We start from the raw sequence: 12,228 nt of genomic DNA, 5'->3' as shown, positions 1-12,228 counted from the left end.
ATTCTTCTCTGAACAAGAGAAAAGAACAAACCCCAGAAGTACGTTTCGGCCTCCTTTGGGCCTCGTCAGTGAGGTGCAGTTGCATCTCTCTAGGGCATATGTGCAAGGAGTCCACGTCTGGTTTCCCCTTTTTTATTCTTAGGGAGACCCATGAGTATTTACATAAAAACAAGAAAATAGAGAGACGCACTCAACTGAAACAGAAAAAAAGCTAGAAAAACTTCTGTGCTTGTCCACAAGGCCAGTGCCACTCAGGGTGTAGTCTCTTTTAGCACATTATGCCTTTCACAGAGAAAAAATATCCTGTAGCATATCAGTCTGACCCTGCCCAATGACAGTCCAGCACCGAAATACCAGGCAATTCTTCTCTGAACAAGAGAAAACAACAAACCCCAGACTCAATTTGTTAATTGCTGACATGATACAAGCCCAACTGATGATCTGAGCAGCTGCATTATTTAAAATGTGGGTACAGTGAAAATATCTAGCTATACTTCACATGCACATGCAGAGAAAATTGTTAACACTAAAACAGTGACAACTTTTAATAGAAACATTTTTGCCAATACATGTACATTGAAAATATGTTTCTATTAAAACATGCAATAAATCTATGTGCATTTATATTTTGATTGGAATGTCCCTTTAAATGACATCATAAGGAGCACTAAAGTATTTTCTTTAAATATCAGAAAAAACAATCTACAAATACTAACTATGTTACAGATGTAAACTTACTAAGGCTGGTGCATGTCCACATATACAGATATGAAACATTGTAGAAAATATATTCTTATTTCTACATCAAACATATAAATGCCTGATTTATTGCATTCTGATTAGGTCAATAGTTGATTAAGTTATACTGGTGTAATATGTGATGCCAACTCATGCCATTGTTAATACTATTATATACAACATAATATTTCAGTTCATAATAACTAATTTCTGGAAAAGTTGAAGTGTCTGGTATCTGGGACGAAGTCTGGGTGATCCTGGTGGGATTAAAGGGACACTGAACCCAATTTCTTTTCTTTTTTATGCTAAAATCAACACCATAGATTTATTAAGCAGCAGATTTTAAATACTTAAGTATTTAAAATCTGGAGCATCATTACTGTAATTGTTGTATTGATAAATAAACAATATCTTAAAACCAAGTTAAAATTATTCACTAAAATAAGGATAAAAACAGAACTTTTTTTACAATGATACATTTACTTGTATTTAATTATCAGTATATTTTGGATTATAAGACACATAAGATGTCTAAAAAGAACTTGCTGTTATTCTGCATTAAAATCTAATTTTAATTGACTCTTCTTCCTTTATTTATGTCCTCAGATTATGTCCAAGGAATATACAGACCCTACCCAAGAATGCCAAACTTCACCCGCATCAGTTAAAGGGACACTGAACCCAATTTTTTTTCTTTCATGATTCAGATAGAGCATGCAATTTTAAGCAACTTTCTAATTTACTCCTATTATCAAATTTTCTTCATTCTCTTAGTATGTTTATTTGAAAACCAAGAATGTAAGTTTAGATGCCGGCCCATTTTTGGTGAACAACCTGGCTGATTGGACATTCAGCGAGGTCTTGCGGACCTGATCCGCACTGTCGGATCAGGTTCGCAAGACCTTTCTTAAATAGGGGCCATACTGTGATGAGAGTGGGAAGTGACGTCACCGGATGGGGCGGGGCTTAGGTCCGTTTGTCTGTGTCGCAGTTACTAAGTGAGATCAATGCTACCAGATGTATATTTCCATGTGTTGTACCCTCTTTGCTGTGTCTTGCATCTCATGACACATACCTTCTAGTCAGCACCCATGCATGCACACAACACCAATAATATCTAATTAAAAGGGTAAAGCATTATTTCCTTTAAAGGGACAGTCTAGGCCAAAATAAACTTTCATGATTCAGATAGAGCATGTAATTTTAAACAATTTTCCAATTTACTTTTATCACCAATTTTGCTTTGTTCTCTTGGTATTCTTAGTTGAAAGCTTAACCTAGGAGGTTCATATGCTAATGTCTTAGACCTTGAAGCCCACCTCTTTCAGATTGCATTTTAACAGTTTTTCACCACTAGAGGGTGTTAGTTCACATATTTCATATAGATAACACTGTGCTCGTGCACGTGAAGAAATCTGGGAGCAGGCACTGATTGGCTAGACTGCAAGTCTGTCAAAAGAACTGAAAAAAGGGCAGTTTGCAGAGGCTTAGATACAAGATAATCACAGATGTTAAAAGTATATTATTATAACTGTGTTGGTTATGCAAAACTGGGAAATGGGTAATAAAGGGATTATCTATCTTTTAAAACAATACAAATTCTGGTGTAGACTGTCCCTTTAATTAACTTTGCATTGAAGAGCAGTTTGCAATAGATAGCATTGCTATACAGCTCCTATATACTACATGTAGTGAAGCAAACTGCTGAATCAAGTTATGAAATATTATTGTGTAAATAGAACTAAATAGAATGTGTGTGTGTGTGTGTATATATATATATATATATATGGTGTTGTCATAAGATATAAAAGGAACAGTAAAGTCAAAATTAAACTTAAATGGATTGGATTGAGCATTCCATTTTAAGCAACTTTCCATTTTACTTCTGTTATCAATTTTGCTTAGTTCTCTTGGTATTTTTTGTTAATCCATTGCTTTATTAAAGTTGATTAAAATTGTATGCTCTATCCAATCCATTTATGTTTAATGTTGACTCTCTGATCCCTTTAAAATCAAAGTGCGGACTTCTTGTACTTCTTGTAAGTGTAATAGGTCCTGACTTTTCAGATGATTGAAAAAAAAGCATCTTAACACTACCAAATCTTTTATTGGATAGCATGGGAAGTGCAATTGGCATACTAGTATTACAGTCATGAGTCAAGGGCCTCTATTTATCAAGGTTTGGCGGACCTGATCCTCGCTGAATACAAGAGCTGCTGGTGCAACGCCGCCCCTTGCAGACTCGCAGCCAATGGACCGCCAGCAGGGAGTGTCAATCAACCCGATTGTACTCAATCGGGTTGATTTCCGGCGATGTCTGTCCGCCAAAAACACGGGGCATCAAGCTCCATTCGGAGCTTGATAGATAGGCCCCTTGAGCTCAATTGCAGTCCCAAATCCTGCATTCAAATGTAGAGTTTTTCAAGGCCTGACGTAGACCATTATTATTAATAGTATAGCATGGAACTAAATTAAAAACTTTACTACTGTGCACCTTCTGCTTAGTGCACCTTGGCTTTGCACTTGAGCGATATCCGTCATAAATGTTACCAAATACCCCTATAGAAGTTATGTAAGAGATGTAGCATAACAGCGATATCCGACATGCAGATGTTAGCGTTCCCTAGCCTATTGCTCAAGCTGTAATAACTTTATACTTATAATATGAGAACAAATATAGAAGAGGTATAGATGGCTCTTGAGCAATGTTAGCGCAAATAGCACTAATATTTTGCACTCCACTTGTAATCTAGGCTATTATTTTAATGTGACAGAAGTGTTAAGTTTGACTAAAAAAAATCTGAGGATAGGTGATCAAACAGGAAATCTTGGCACAATCTTTCAATTCATAATATGCTTTTATTGATCCATAGAACTAGATTTATTAAAGGGTCAATGCCCCATCATATGACCCTGCAACTGATATTTAAAGGGACGTGAAGCCCAAAATGTTTCTTTCGTGATTTAGATAGAGCTTGTGATTTTAATAAACGTTCCAATTTTCTTCTAATGTCTAGTTTGCTTCATTCGCTTTGTGTCCTTTGTTGAAGAAGCAGATATGCACTACTCGGAGCTAGCTGAGCAAATCAGGTGAGCCAATAACATAAGGCATATATGTGCATCCACCAATCAGAGAGCAAAACAAATTAGATAATTGAAGTCAATTGGAAAGTTGTTTATAATGACATGTTCTATCTGAATCATGAAACAAAAAAAAGGGGGTTTTAAGTCCCTTTAAACTGCTGCATCCTAAATTGTCTTAGCTCAGAGGTAAATGTTTCAAATCACCCCAGACTGATCTGACCAGGGTGATTGACAAGCTGTGCTATATTACATATAAGATATTAAAACACTAAGGAACTGGCACTATGGTACAGTGTAATAGAGAAATAATGGGTCTGCCAATATGAAGCAGGGCCGGTGCTACCCTTAATAAATACAATAACCAAACAAACCCCCAGAAAGAACTAGGGAAAAAGAAAAGGGTTTATCTAGCACTCTTTCTCAATTAAATAGGTATAAAACGTAACCTTTAATAAGTGTAAGTAAAAATAGCAAATAATCTGAGCATTAATAAAGGCCAGTTCATAGGCCGAAACGCGTTTGTTATTATTTTGTACTGTGTGGAATGCCCCTCGCACCTAAAGCCGACGTCTGCAGTTATCGGCCAGGAAACAGAGGGGTATTGCCACAGTTTTTATAGAGGTGGTTGTTTTTGGTAAGCAGGTAATACCTGCTATTTTTACTTACACTTATTAAAGGTTAAGTTTTATACCTATTTAATTGAGAAAGAGTGCTAGATAAACCCTTTTCTTTTTTCCTAGTTCTTTCTTAGGGTTTGTTTGGTTTTTGATATAAGATATTAAAAATTATTAATATTAAAATTTACAAATTATTATAGATACTGTAAAACATTTGAAATAAACCATAGAATAATATGTAATATTTCAATAACGCACCTTAAAGTGATGGTAAATTCGGCCAAAGTGCTCCACATATTTGTAAAGGTCTTATCCTAACTAACATATCAATATGCTTTTTTATTAATCAATTCATCAGCACACTGAACAATTTTACTTTTATTCCTGCTACGTTACCGTATTGAATTCAGCCTCTCTCTAAGATTGGTGACGCTCCTTCTTTGAGTGACATCTGTTCTAGCCAATCAGAGCCTCACCATGCGCCCCATGTAAAAGTCTATCTGCACACTCCCGTGCTCGGAACGCTGTCATCTTATTGAAATGCACATGCGCTATAAGCAACTTACGCTATTTGCGCAACTGAATAAAAAAAGAAAATTCCCTTATTCTGTTGCGCAAATAGCGTAAGTTGTTTGTAGCGCATGTGCATTTCAATAAGATGACAGCGTTCCGAGCACGGGAGCGTGCAGATAGACTTTTACATGGGGCGCATGGTGAGGCTCTGATTGGCTAGAACAGATGCCCCTCAAAGAAGGAGCTTCAAAAATTTTAGAGAGAGGCTGAATTCAATACGGTAACGTAGCAGGAATAAAAGTAAAATTGTTCAGTATGCTGATGAATTGATTAATAAAAAAGCATATTGATATGTTAGTTAGGATAAGACCTTTACAAATATGTGGAGCACACTTTAAAATAACTAAGTTATCATGTGCGCTAACTTGACACCAAGTTCGACCTACATTGCAAAATACGAGTGTTTTCGCATATTTTCCATTCCTATGTTCTTCACATAGAAATTTTTTTGTTATTAATTTTTATTATTAAATATATATTTCTCTATACATCTATATCTATATATCTATAAGAATAGATATATAGGTCTATATAGAAATGTGTATTTACAATAAAAATAAACATTTTATGTATTTGAAGAACATTGGAATGTGAAATATTAACAACTCCTGACAAGTGTTAGGTCTTTTCTTCTACGTTCTACATTAAAGTATATTGGGCCAATGCTTTAGTAAGATTGCAATATAGGAAACCCAACATGTGAAAAAAATCTTACTTCTAGCAAAGTTTACGCTCGCGCGGGAGCGCTAAATAGATCACCGCTTGTAATTTTCGTTGCCCAAGATCATGGAGGCGGTGTTGTAATCTGATCGAACAATTATAAATCCAATGTGCCAGTGTGTTCTGGGGAACAGATCTTAATATATAGGGGCCGATTTATCAAGGGGCGAAAGGCCCCTGATGCCCCTGTTCCGGAAACAACTGCTTCTTAACTGGTCTGCCGCCTCTGAGGCTGTGGACATCAATCCGCCAGATCGTGTACGATCGGGTTGATTGACACCGCCACTTAGCAGCCGATTGGCTACGAATCTGCAGGGGGCGGTTTGCACAAGCAGTTCACCAGAACTGCTTGTGCAATGCTAAATGCCCACAGCGTATGCTGACGGCATTCAGCGATGTCTGTCATTTGATAAATCGGCCCCATAGTGTGCAAAATTGTCTTTTAGTTCATGACAGCTCTGTTAAAGAAACATGCTTATATAAAACTGCTTAAAATATATATTTTTTTTACATTTTCACAAAGAAATTATAACATAGTTGAATTGTAACAGAAGTAGAAAAACAGCTGTGTTTGGAAACAGAAGAAAAGTATATTAATCTCAGCAAGGCAGCATTTTATAAACTGTTTGTCCACATTTAGGGTCTGACATTATACAAAATAGTTTGGAATAAAAAGAAGATGAACTTACAGCTGGTTGTTGCAAACAAACAGTGGAACAAAAATACAGGTTTTTGCTTCTATGGAAAGTAATAGTTTACCTTCAAACAACTTTGGTTGAAAAAGTATCACTAATGCTATACACTGTTGCCATCTACTGGCCAAGGGAGAAAACACACACTACTACCTTGTGCCTCAACTAAATTAGAAATAATACTTGCATAAAATGTCCAATATTTTTGAATGGTGTGACTTCAATGGCAACTCCACAGCTTTATCTTGTTTTATAATGCATATCATTTTCAGTCTGAGTCTTACCAGAGGCGTAATTAAACCTCACTGGGCTCCAGGGCAAAAGCTGCAACATGAGACGTTTCTGACTGTTTGAAATCAACACAAGCAGAGCCAACAGCCATATTTCTGTGATTGGTTAATCCCCACCAGAAGGTATGCACCTGCGCAACCTTCCTGTACATATATGGTGGTAGTTTTTTGGATGGACATATTTTTACGGCCATCTTGGAAACCCTGCCACCATATTTGTAAAGGGAAATCCATACACTTTCCATACACTCTGAGGCCAGTTTCGCAAGGGGTAGGGCACACAGAGTGGCCAGGTATGATGAAGGCAAAGCCCAGGTCGCACCAGGCTCAGCTGTACTGAAACAAATACTGATTGCAGAGCTAGATGGGCCTACGTAGAGGTGCAGCCTGTTCTCAATTGAGACCTCCAAGATCCCTGTGGTTAAATCCATGATACTAATTATTGTCTGTGTGATGCTTTCACTTCTTTTTTAGTTTTATTTCATAGTACAGAACAAAAAGAAATGATGATTTACAAATAAAACTATCAATAATAAAATATAAATTTTCCTAGTTACGCATAACAATACTAATAGGTAATAACAGGACAGGGGCTCTTGTATGAAGTCTTTAGTGGAAAATTACTGCTGCAGCCAGCAGTCACTGTTTCTTCTGTCTTCTTAAAGTGGCATGGAATTCCCTATAACAAATGTTTTAATATCTCATAACCTGCCATCTTTGCATTGTTTGGCAGTCTAGGGACATAAGTTGGCAACACTTGAAAAAAAATCCAGTAACACTTTTCAGCCGAGCCACACCCATTTGTGTTTGTATTGCTCCACCCACTCCAATCCACCCCCCAAACCAGCACATAAAAAGATATAAGAAAGTTAAAATTAAACTTCCTTGATTCAGATAGATAATGTTATTTTAATGTGCACTTCTATTATCAAATTTACTTTGTTTAAATATAAATGTACATATCCTCGGCAGCACTGCACTACTTGGAGTTAGCTGCTCATTGGTGTCTACACACATTTGTCTTTTGTCAATGGCTCACCAGATGTGTTCAGCTACATCCCATAGCGCATTGCTGCTCTGGAACTTACTTTAGTTATGTGTTTAATCTTTTTGCATAGATTAAACACATCTTTATGTGCGAGCAATATTGCAATAATAGCCCTTTAATGCTGGTTAAATCATCAGCCTTTACATCATCACCTCCCTTACTCTCAAGCACATAGCAGGCAAAGGAAGAATAACTTTACAGCAAGTACTAAAATAAACAAGAAATGTAAAATTATTAACCCTTCAGCATCTGTATAGCAGTAAACCACAAAACACCCTAGTTTCTATAGATGTTACAAAGCCTTAAATTAGACAGATAATACATCAGTATGTTTAACCTGCTAATTGCTGTGTTGAGGCTACTGGAATGTACAACAATACATGTAGATATGATGAGGATTTTTTATTATTTAGTTTTGCTAAAACACTATTAAAGTTTCACAAGTAGGTGGCATTTTATGAGGTAAAGATTATTTTTTTATCTTTGCTGCTGCAGTGATTGTCAGCATGTAGGTTAATAAACACAGAAATGCCCCAGTAAATTGTATATTTTGTATGTTCTGTAAATTCCAGCCCCAGCACATGAAGCCCAGCTAAGCAAAGCCTCAGTATATAAATGGGGGCAATTAACCTCTTCGGAATTTTAGAGAAAAACTTGCTCTGGAGATTTTTTAGCATTTTTGCTGTCACTCCATTTAAACAGAAATGGAGCTTCGTTTTTTTTTATTTAGCTATAAAAAACTATCGCCTAGATTACAAGTTTTGTCGGTAAAGACCTGCAGGGATAACAAGGCTTTTTTTTCCAGCGCTCACTTAAGCCAACGCTGGTATTACAAGTTTTCTGAATGGCTGCGTTAGCCTCAAAAAAGTGAGTGTGGAGCAAATTTAGCTCCACTTCTCACAGCGGTAAGCTGGCTAAAACGGGCTTGTGCACGATTTCCCCATAGGAAACAATGGGGCTGAGCTGGCTGGAAAAAAAACTAACACCTGCAAAAAAGCAGCGTCCAGCTTCTAACGCAGCCCCATTGTTTCCTATGGGGAAATAAAAGTTATGTCTGCACCTAACACCCTAACATGAACCCCGAGTCTAAACACCCCTAATCTTACACTTATTAACCCCTAATCTGCCACCCCCGCTATCACGACACCTACATTATACTATTAACCCCTAATCTGCCGACCGGACACCGCCGCCACCTACATTATCCCTATGAACCCCTAATCTACTGCCCCCAACATCGCTGAACCCTACATTATATTTATTAACCCCTATTCTGCTGCCCCCAACGTCGCCGCCACCTAACTACACTTATTAACCCCTAATCTGCCGACCGGACATCGCCGCCACTATAATAAATGTATTAACCCCTAAACCGCCGCACTCCCGCCTCGCAAACACTATAGTAAATTTTATTAACCCCTAATCTGCCCCCCCCCAACGTCGCCGCCACCTACCTACAATTATTAACCCCTAATCTCCCGCACCCAACGTCGCCGCTACTATAATAAAGTTATTAACCCCTAAACCTAAGTCTAATGCTAACCCTAACACCCCCAAAGTTAAATATAATTTAAATAAATCTAAATAAAATTACTATAATTAAATAAATTAATCCTATTCAAAACTAAATACTTACCTGTAAAATAAACCCTAATATAGCTACAATATAACTAATAATTACATTGTAGCTATTTTATGATTTATATTTATTTTACAGACAACGTTTTATTTTAACTAGGTACAATAGCTATTAAATAGTTAATACGGTCTATGAGTAAGGCAGAGAAGCTGAAACATGTCAGACCGCTGCTGTCCTAGCTCTTTTGTTTTAATGCACTGAGAGTGTTTTTACATTTTGTATGGCAATAAAAGCTAAGTATTATCTTTTACCTGTGGCCCCGACTCGCCTTTTTTTCTCTTGTGGCTGCTATTTAATAGCTACCTAGTTAAAATAACTACAAAATTACCTGTAAAATAAATCCTAACCTAAGTTACAAATACACCTAACACTACACTATCAATAAATTAATTAAATAAATTAACTACAATTATCTAAAATAAAATACAATTAAATAAACTAAACTATATTACAAAAAAAACAAACACTAAATTACAAAAAATAAAAAAATATTACAAGAATTTTAATCTAATTACACCTAATCTAAACCCCCTAATACAATAAAAAAGCCCCCCAAAATAATAAAATAATAAAATTCCCTATCCTAAACTAAATTATAAAGTAATCAGCTCTTTTACCAGCCCTTAAAAGGGCTTTTTGCGGGGCATTGCCCCAAAGTAATCAGCTCTTTTACCTGTAAAAAAAACAAATACAATACCCCCCCAACATTACAACCGACCACCCACACACCCCTACTCTAAAACCCACCCGATCCCCACTTAAAAAAACCTAACACTACCCCATTGAAAATCACCCTACCTTGAGCCGTGTTCACCCAGCCGGGCACCGATGGGCCAGAAGAGGACATCCGGACCAGCAGAAGTCTTCATCCGATCGGGGCAGAAGAGGTCCTCCCTCCAGCAGAAGTCTTTATCCAAGCGGCATCTTCTATCTTCAATCAATCGGAGCGGAGCGGGTCCATCTTCTATACAGCCGACGTGGAGCCATCCTCTTCTTCCGATGTCCTAACGAAGAATGACGGTTCCTTTAAATGATGTCATCCAAGATGGCGTCCCTCGAATTCCGATTGGCTGATAGGATTCTATCAACTAATCGGAATTAAGGTAGGAAAATTCCTATTGGTTGATTTAATCAGCCCATTGGATGATTGGATCAGCCAATAGAATGCGAGGTCAATTAGGGGCAGATTAGGGGTTAATAAAATTTACTATAGTGTTTGTGAGGCGGGAGTGCGGCGGTTTAGGGGTTAATACATTTATTATAGTGGAGGCGATGTCCAGTTGACAAATTAGGGGTTAATAAGTGTAGGTAGGTGGCGGCAACATTGGGGGTGCAGATTAGGGGTTAATAACTATAATGTAGGTGTCGGCGATGTTAGGGGCAGCAGATTAGGGGTTCATAAGTATAATGTAGGTGGCGGAGTTGTCCGGTCGGCAGATTAGGGGTTAAATAATTGTATTATAGTGTTTGGGATGTGGGGGGCCTCGGTTTAGGAGTTAATAGGTAGTTTATGGGTGTTAGTGTACTTTGCAGCACTGTAGTTAAGAGCTTTATGTTCCGGCGTTAGCCCATAACTACTGACTTTTATATGCGGTTGGAGTCTTGGAGGTAGAGGCTCTACTGCTCACTTTCTCCAAGACTTGTAATACCAGCGTTAGGCAAATCCCATTAAAAAGATAGGATACGCAATTGATGTAAGGGGATTTGCGGTAGCCTCAAGTCGCGTAAGAAAAGTGAGCGGTGAGCCTCTACCTGTCAGACTCGTAATACCAGCGTTAGGTAAAAAGCAGCGTTGGGACCTCTCAACGCTGCTTTTTAAAGATAACGCAGAACTCGTAATCTCGCCGATTATATTCAATCCAAGGTATTGATCTAGGCCCATTTTGGTATATTTCATGCCACCATTTTGCTGTCAAATGCAATCATATATATAAAAAATATTGTTAAGTTTTTCAGAAATTTTGGGGTTCTCTCTAAAATAGTTTACATTGCACTTGTTCAGTAATAACACAAATAGTTGTAAAAGCTTCTTATGTGATCCACTTTTTTCAGAAATAGCAGACATACATGGCTTTGCCATTGGTTTTTGGTAATTAGAAGGCCGCTAATTTCTAGCTGAGCACCACACTTCTGAAATTCCTGGCAGTGAACGGGTTAATTAGTTAGTTTGTAAGTGTAATAGTATTGTATTGTAGGAATAACCCTCACACCTAAAACTCCCACCCCCCCTGATCTCTCCCAAACCACTCTTACCCCCAACCCCACAACACATGCTCACTCCTCACCACCATCTTATGTATTGGCAGACAGTGTACGTATAACTCCTCAACCTTTCCACCTCCCTTATTTTTCCTAAACAGCTCTATATCTCTCCTTTCCCCCACTAGTGGCAGCAGGCAGCCAGTACCCAGTTTTTTAGTTTTTTAAAATTTATTTATTTATGTTTTTCTGTAGGGCAGGGGTCCCCCAAGCTTCCCCCTCCCTGCAATCATTGTATAGGGCCCCATTCTGATTCCCCCTTTTTCTGTTTTCTGCCTTGCATTACCTTCAAAATGTATTTTCTGTAGCATAGGGTCCCTCCTCCATCTCCCTCCACAGCATCGGATTTCAAGCCTGATACCGTTCTGACCAGGACGGCGTCCTTAGTGTTTGTATGCACCAAACTTTTTTTTTCTTTTCCCCTGAATTATCTATGGGTCATTGACCTGGCTTACTGCCGTAGATAAGTGCTGGCTGGATGATTGGATTGGAAGACATCAGCTGCAACACGGTATGTGCATACGCATACTGTATATAGGTGGTCATGGAATCACTGTTAATGTGCAAA

Source organism: Bombina bombina, chromosome 8 (genome assembly GCF_027579735.1).
Source record: "Bombina bombina isolate aBomBom1 chromosome 8, aBomBom1.pri, whole genome shotgun sequence".
Lineage (NCBI taxonomy): Eukaryota > Metazoa > Chordata > Amphibia > Anura > Bombinatoridae > Bombina > Bombina bombina.
This window is presented reverse-complemented; position numbering follows the sequence as displayed.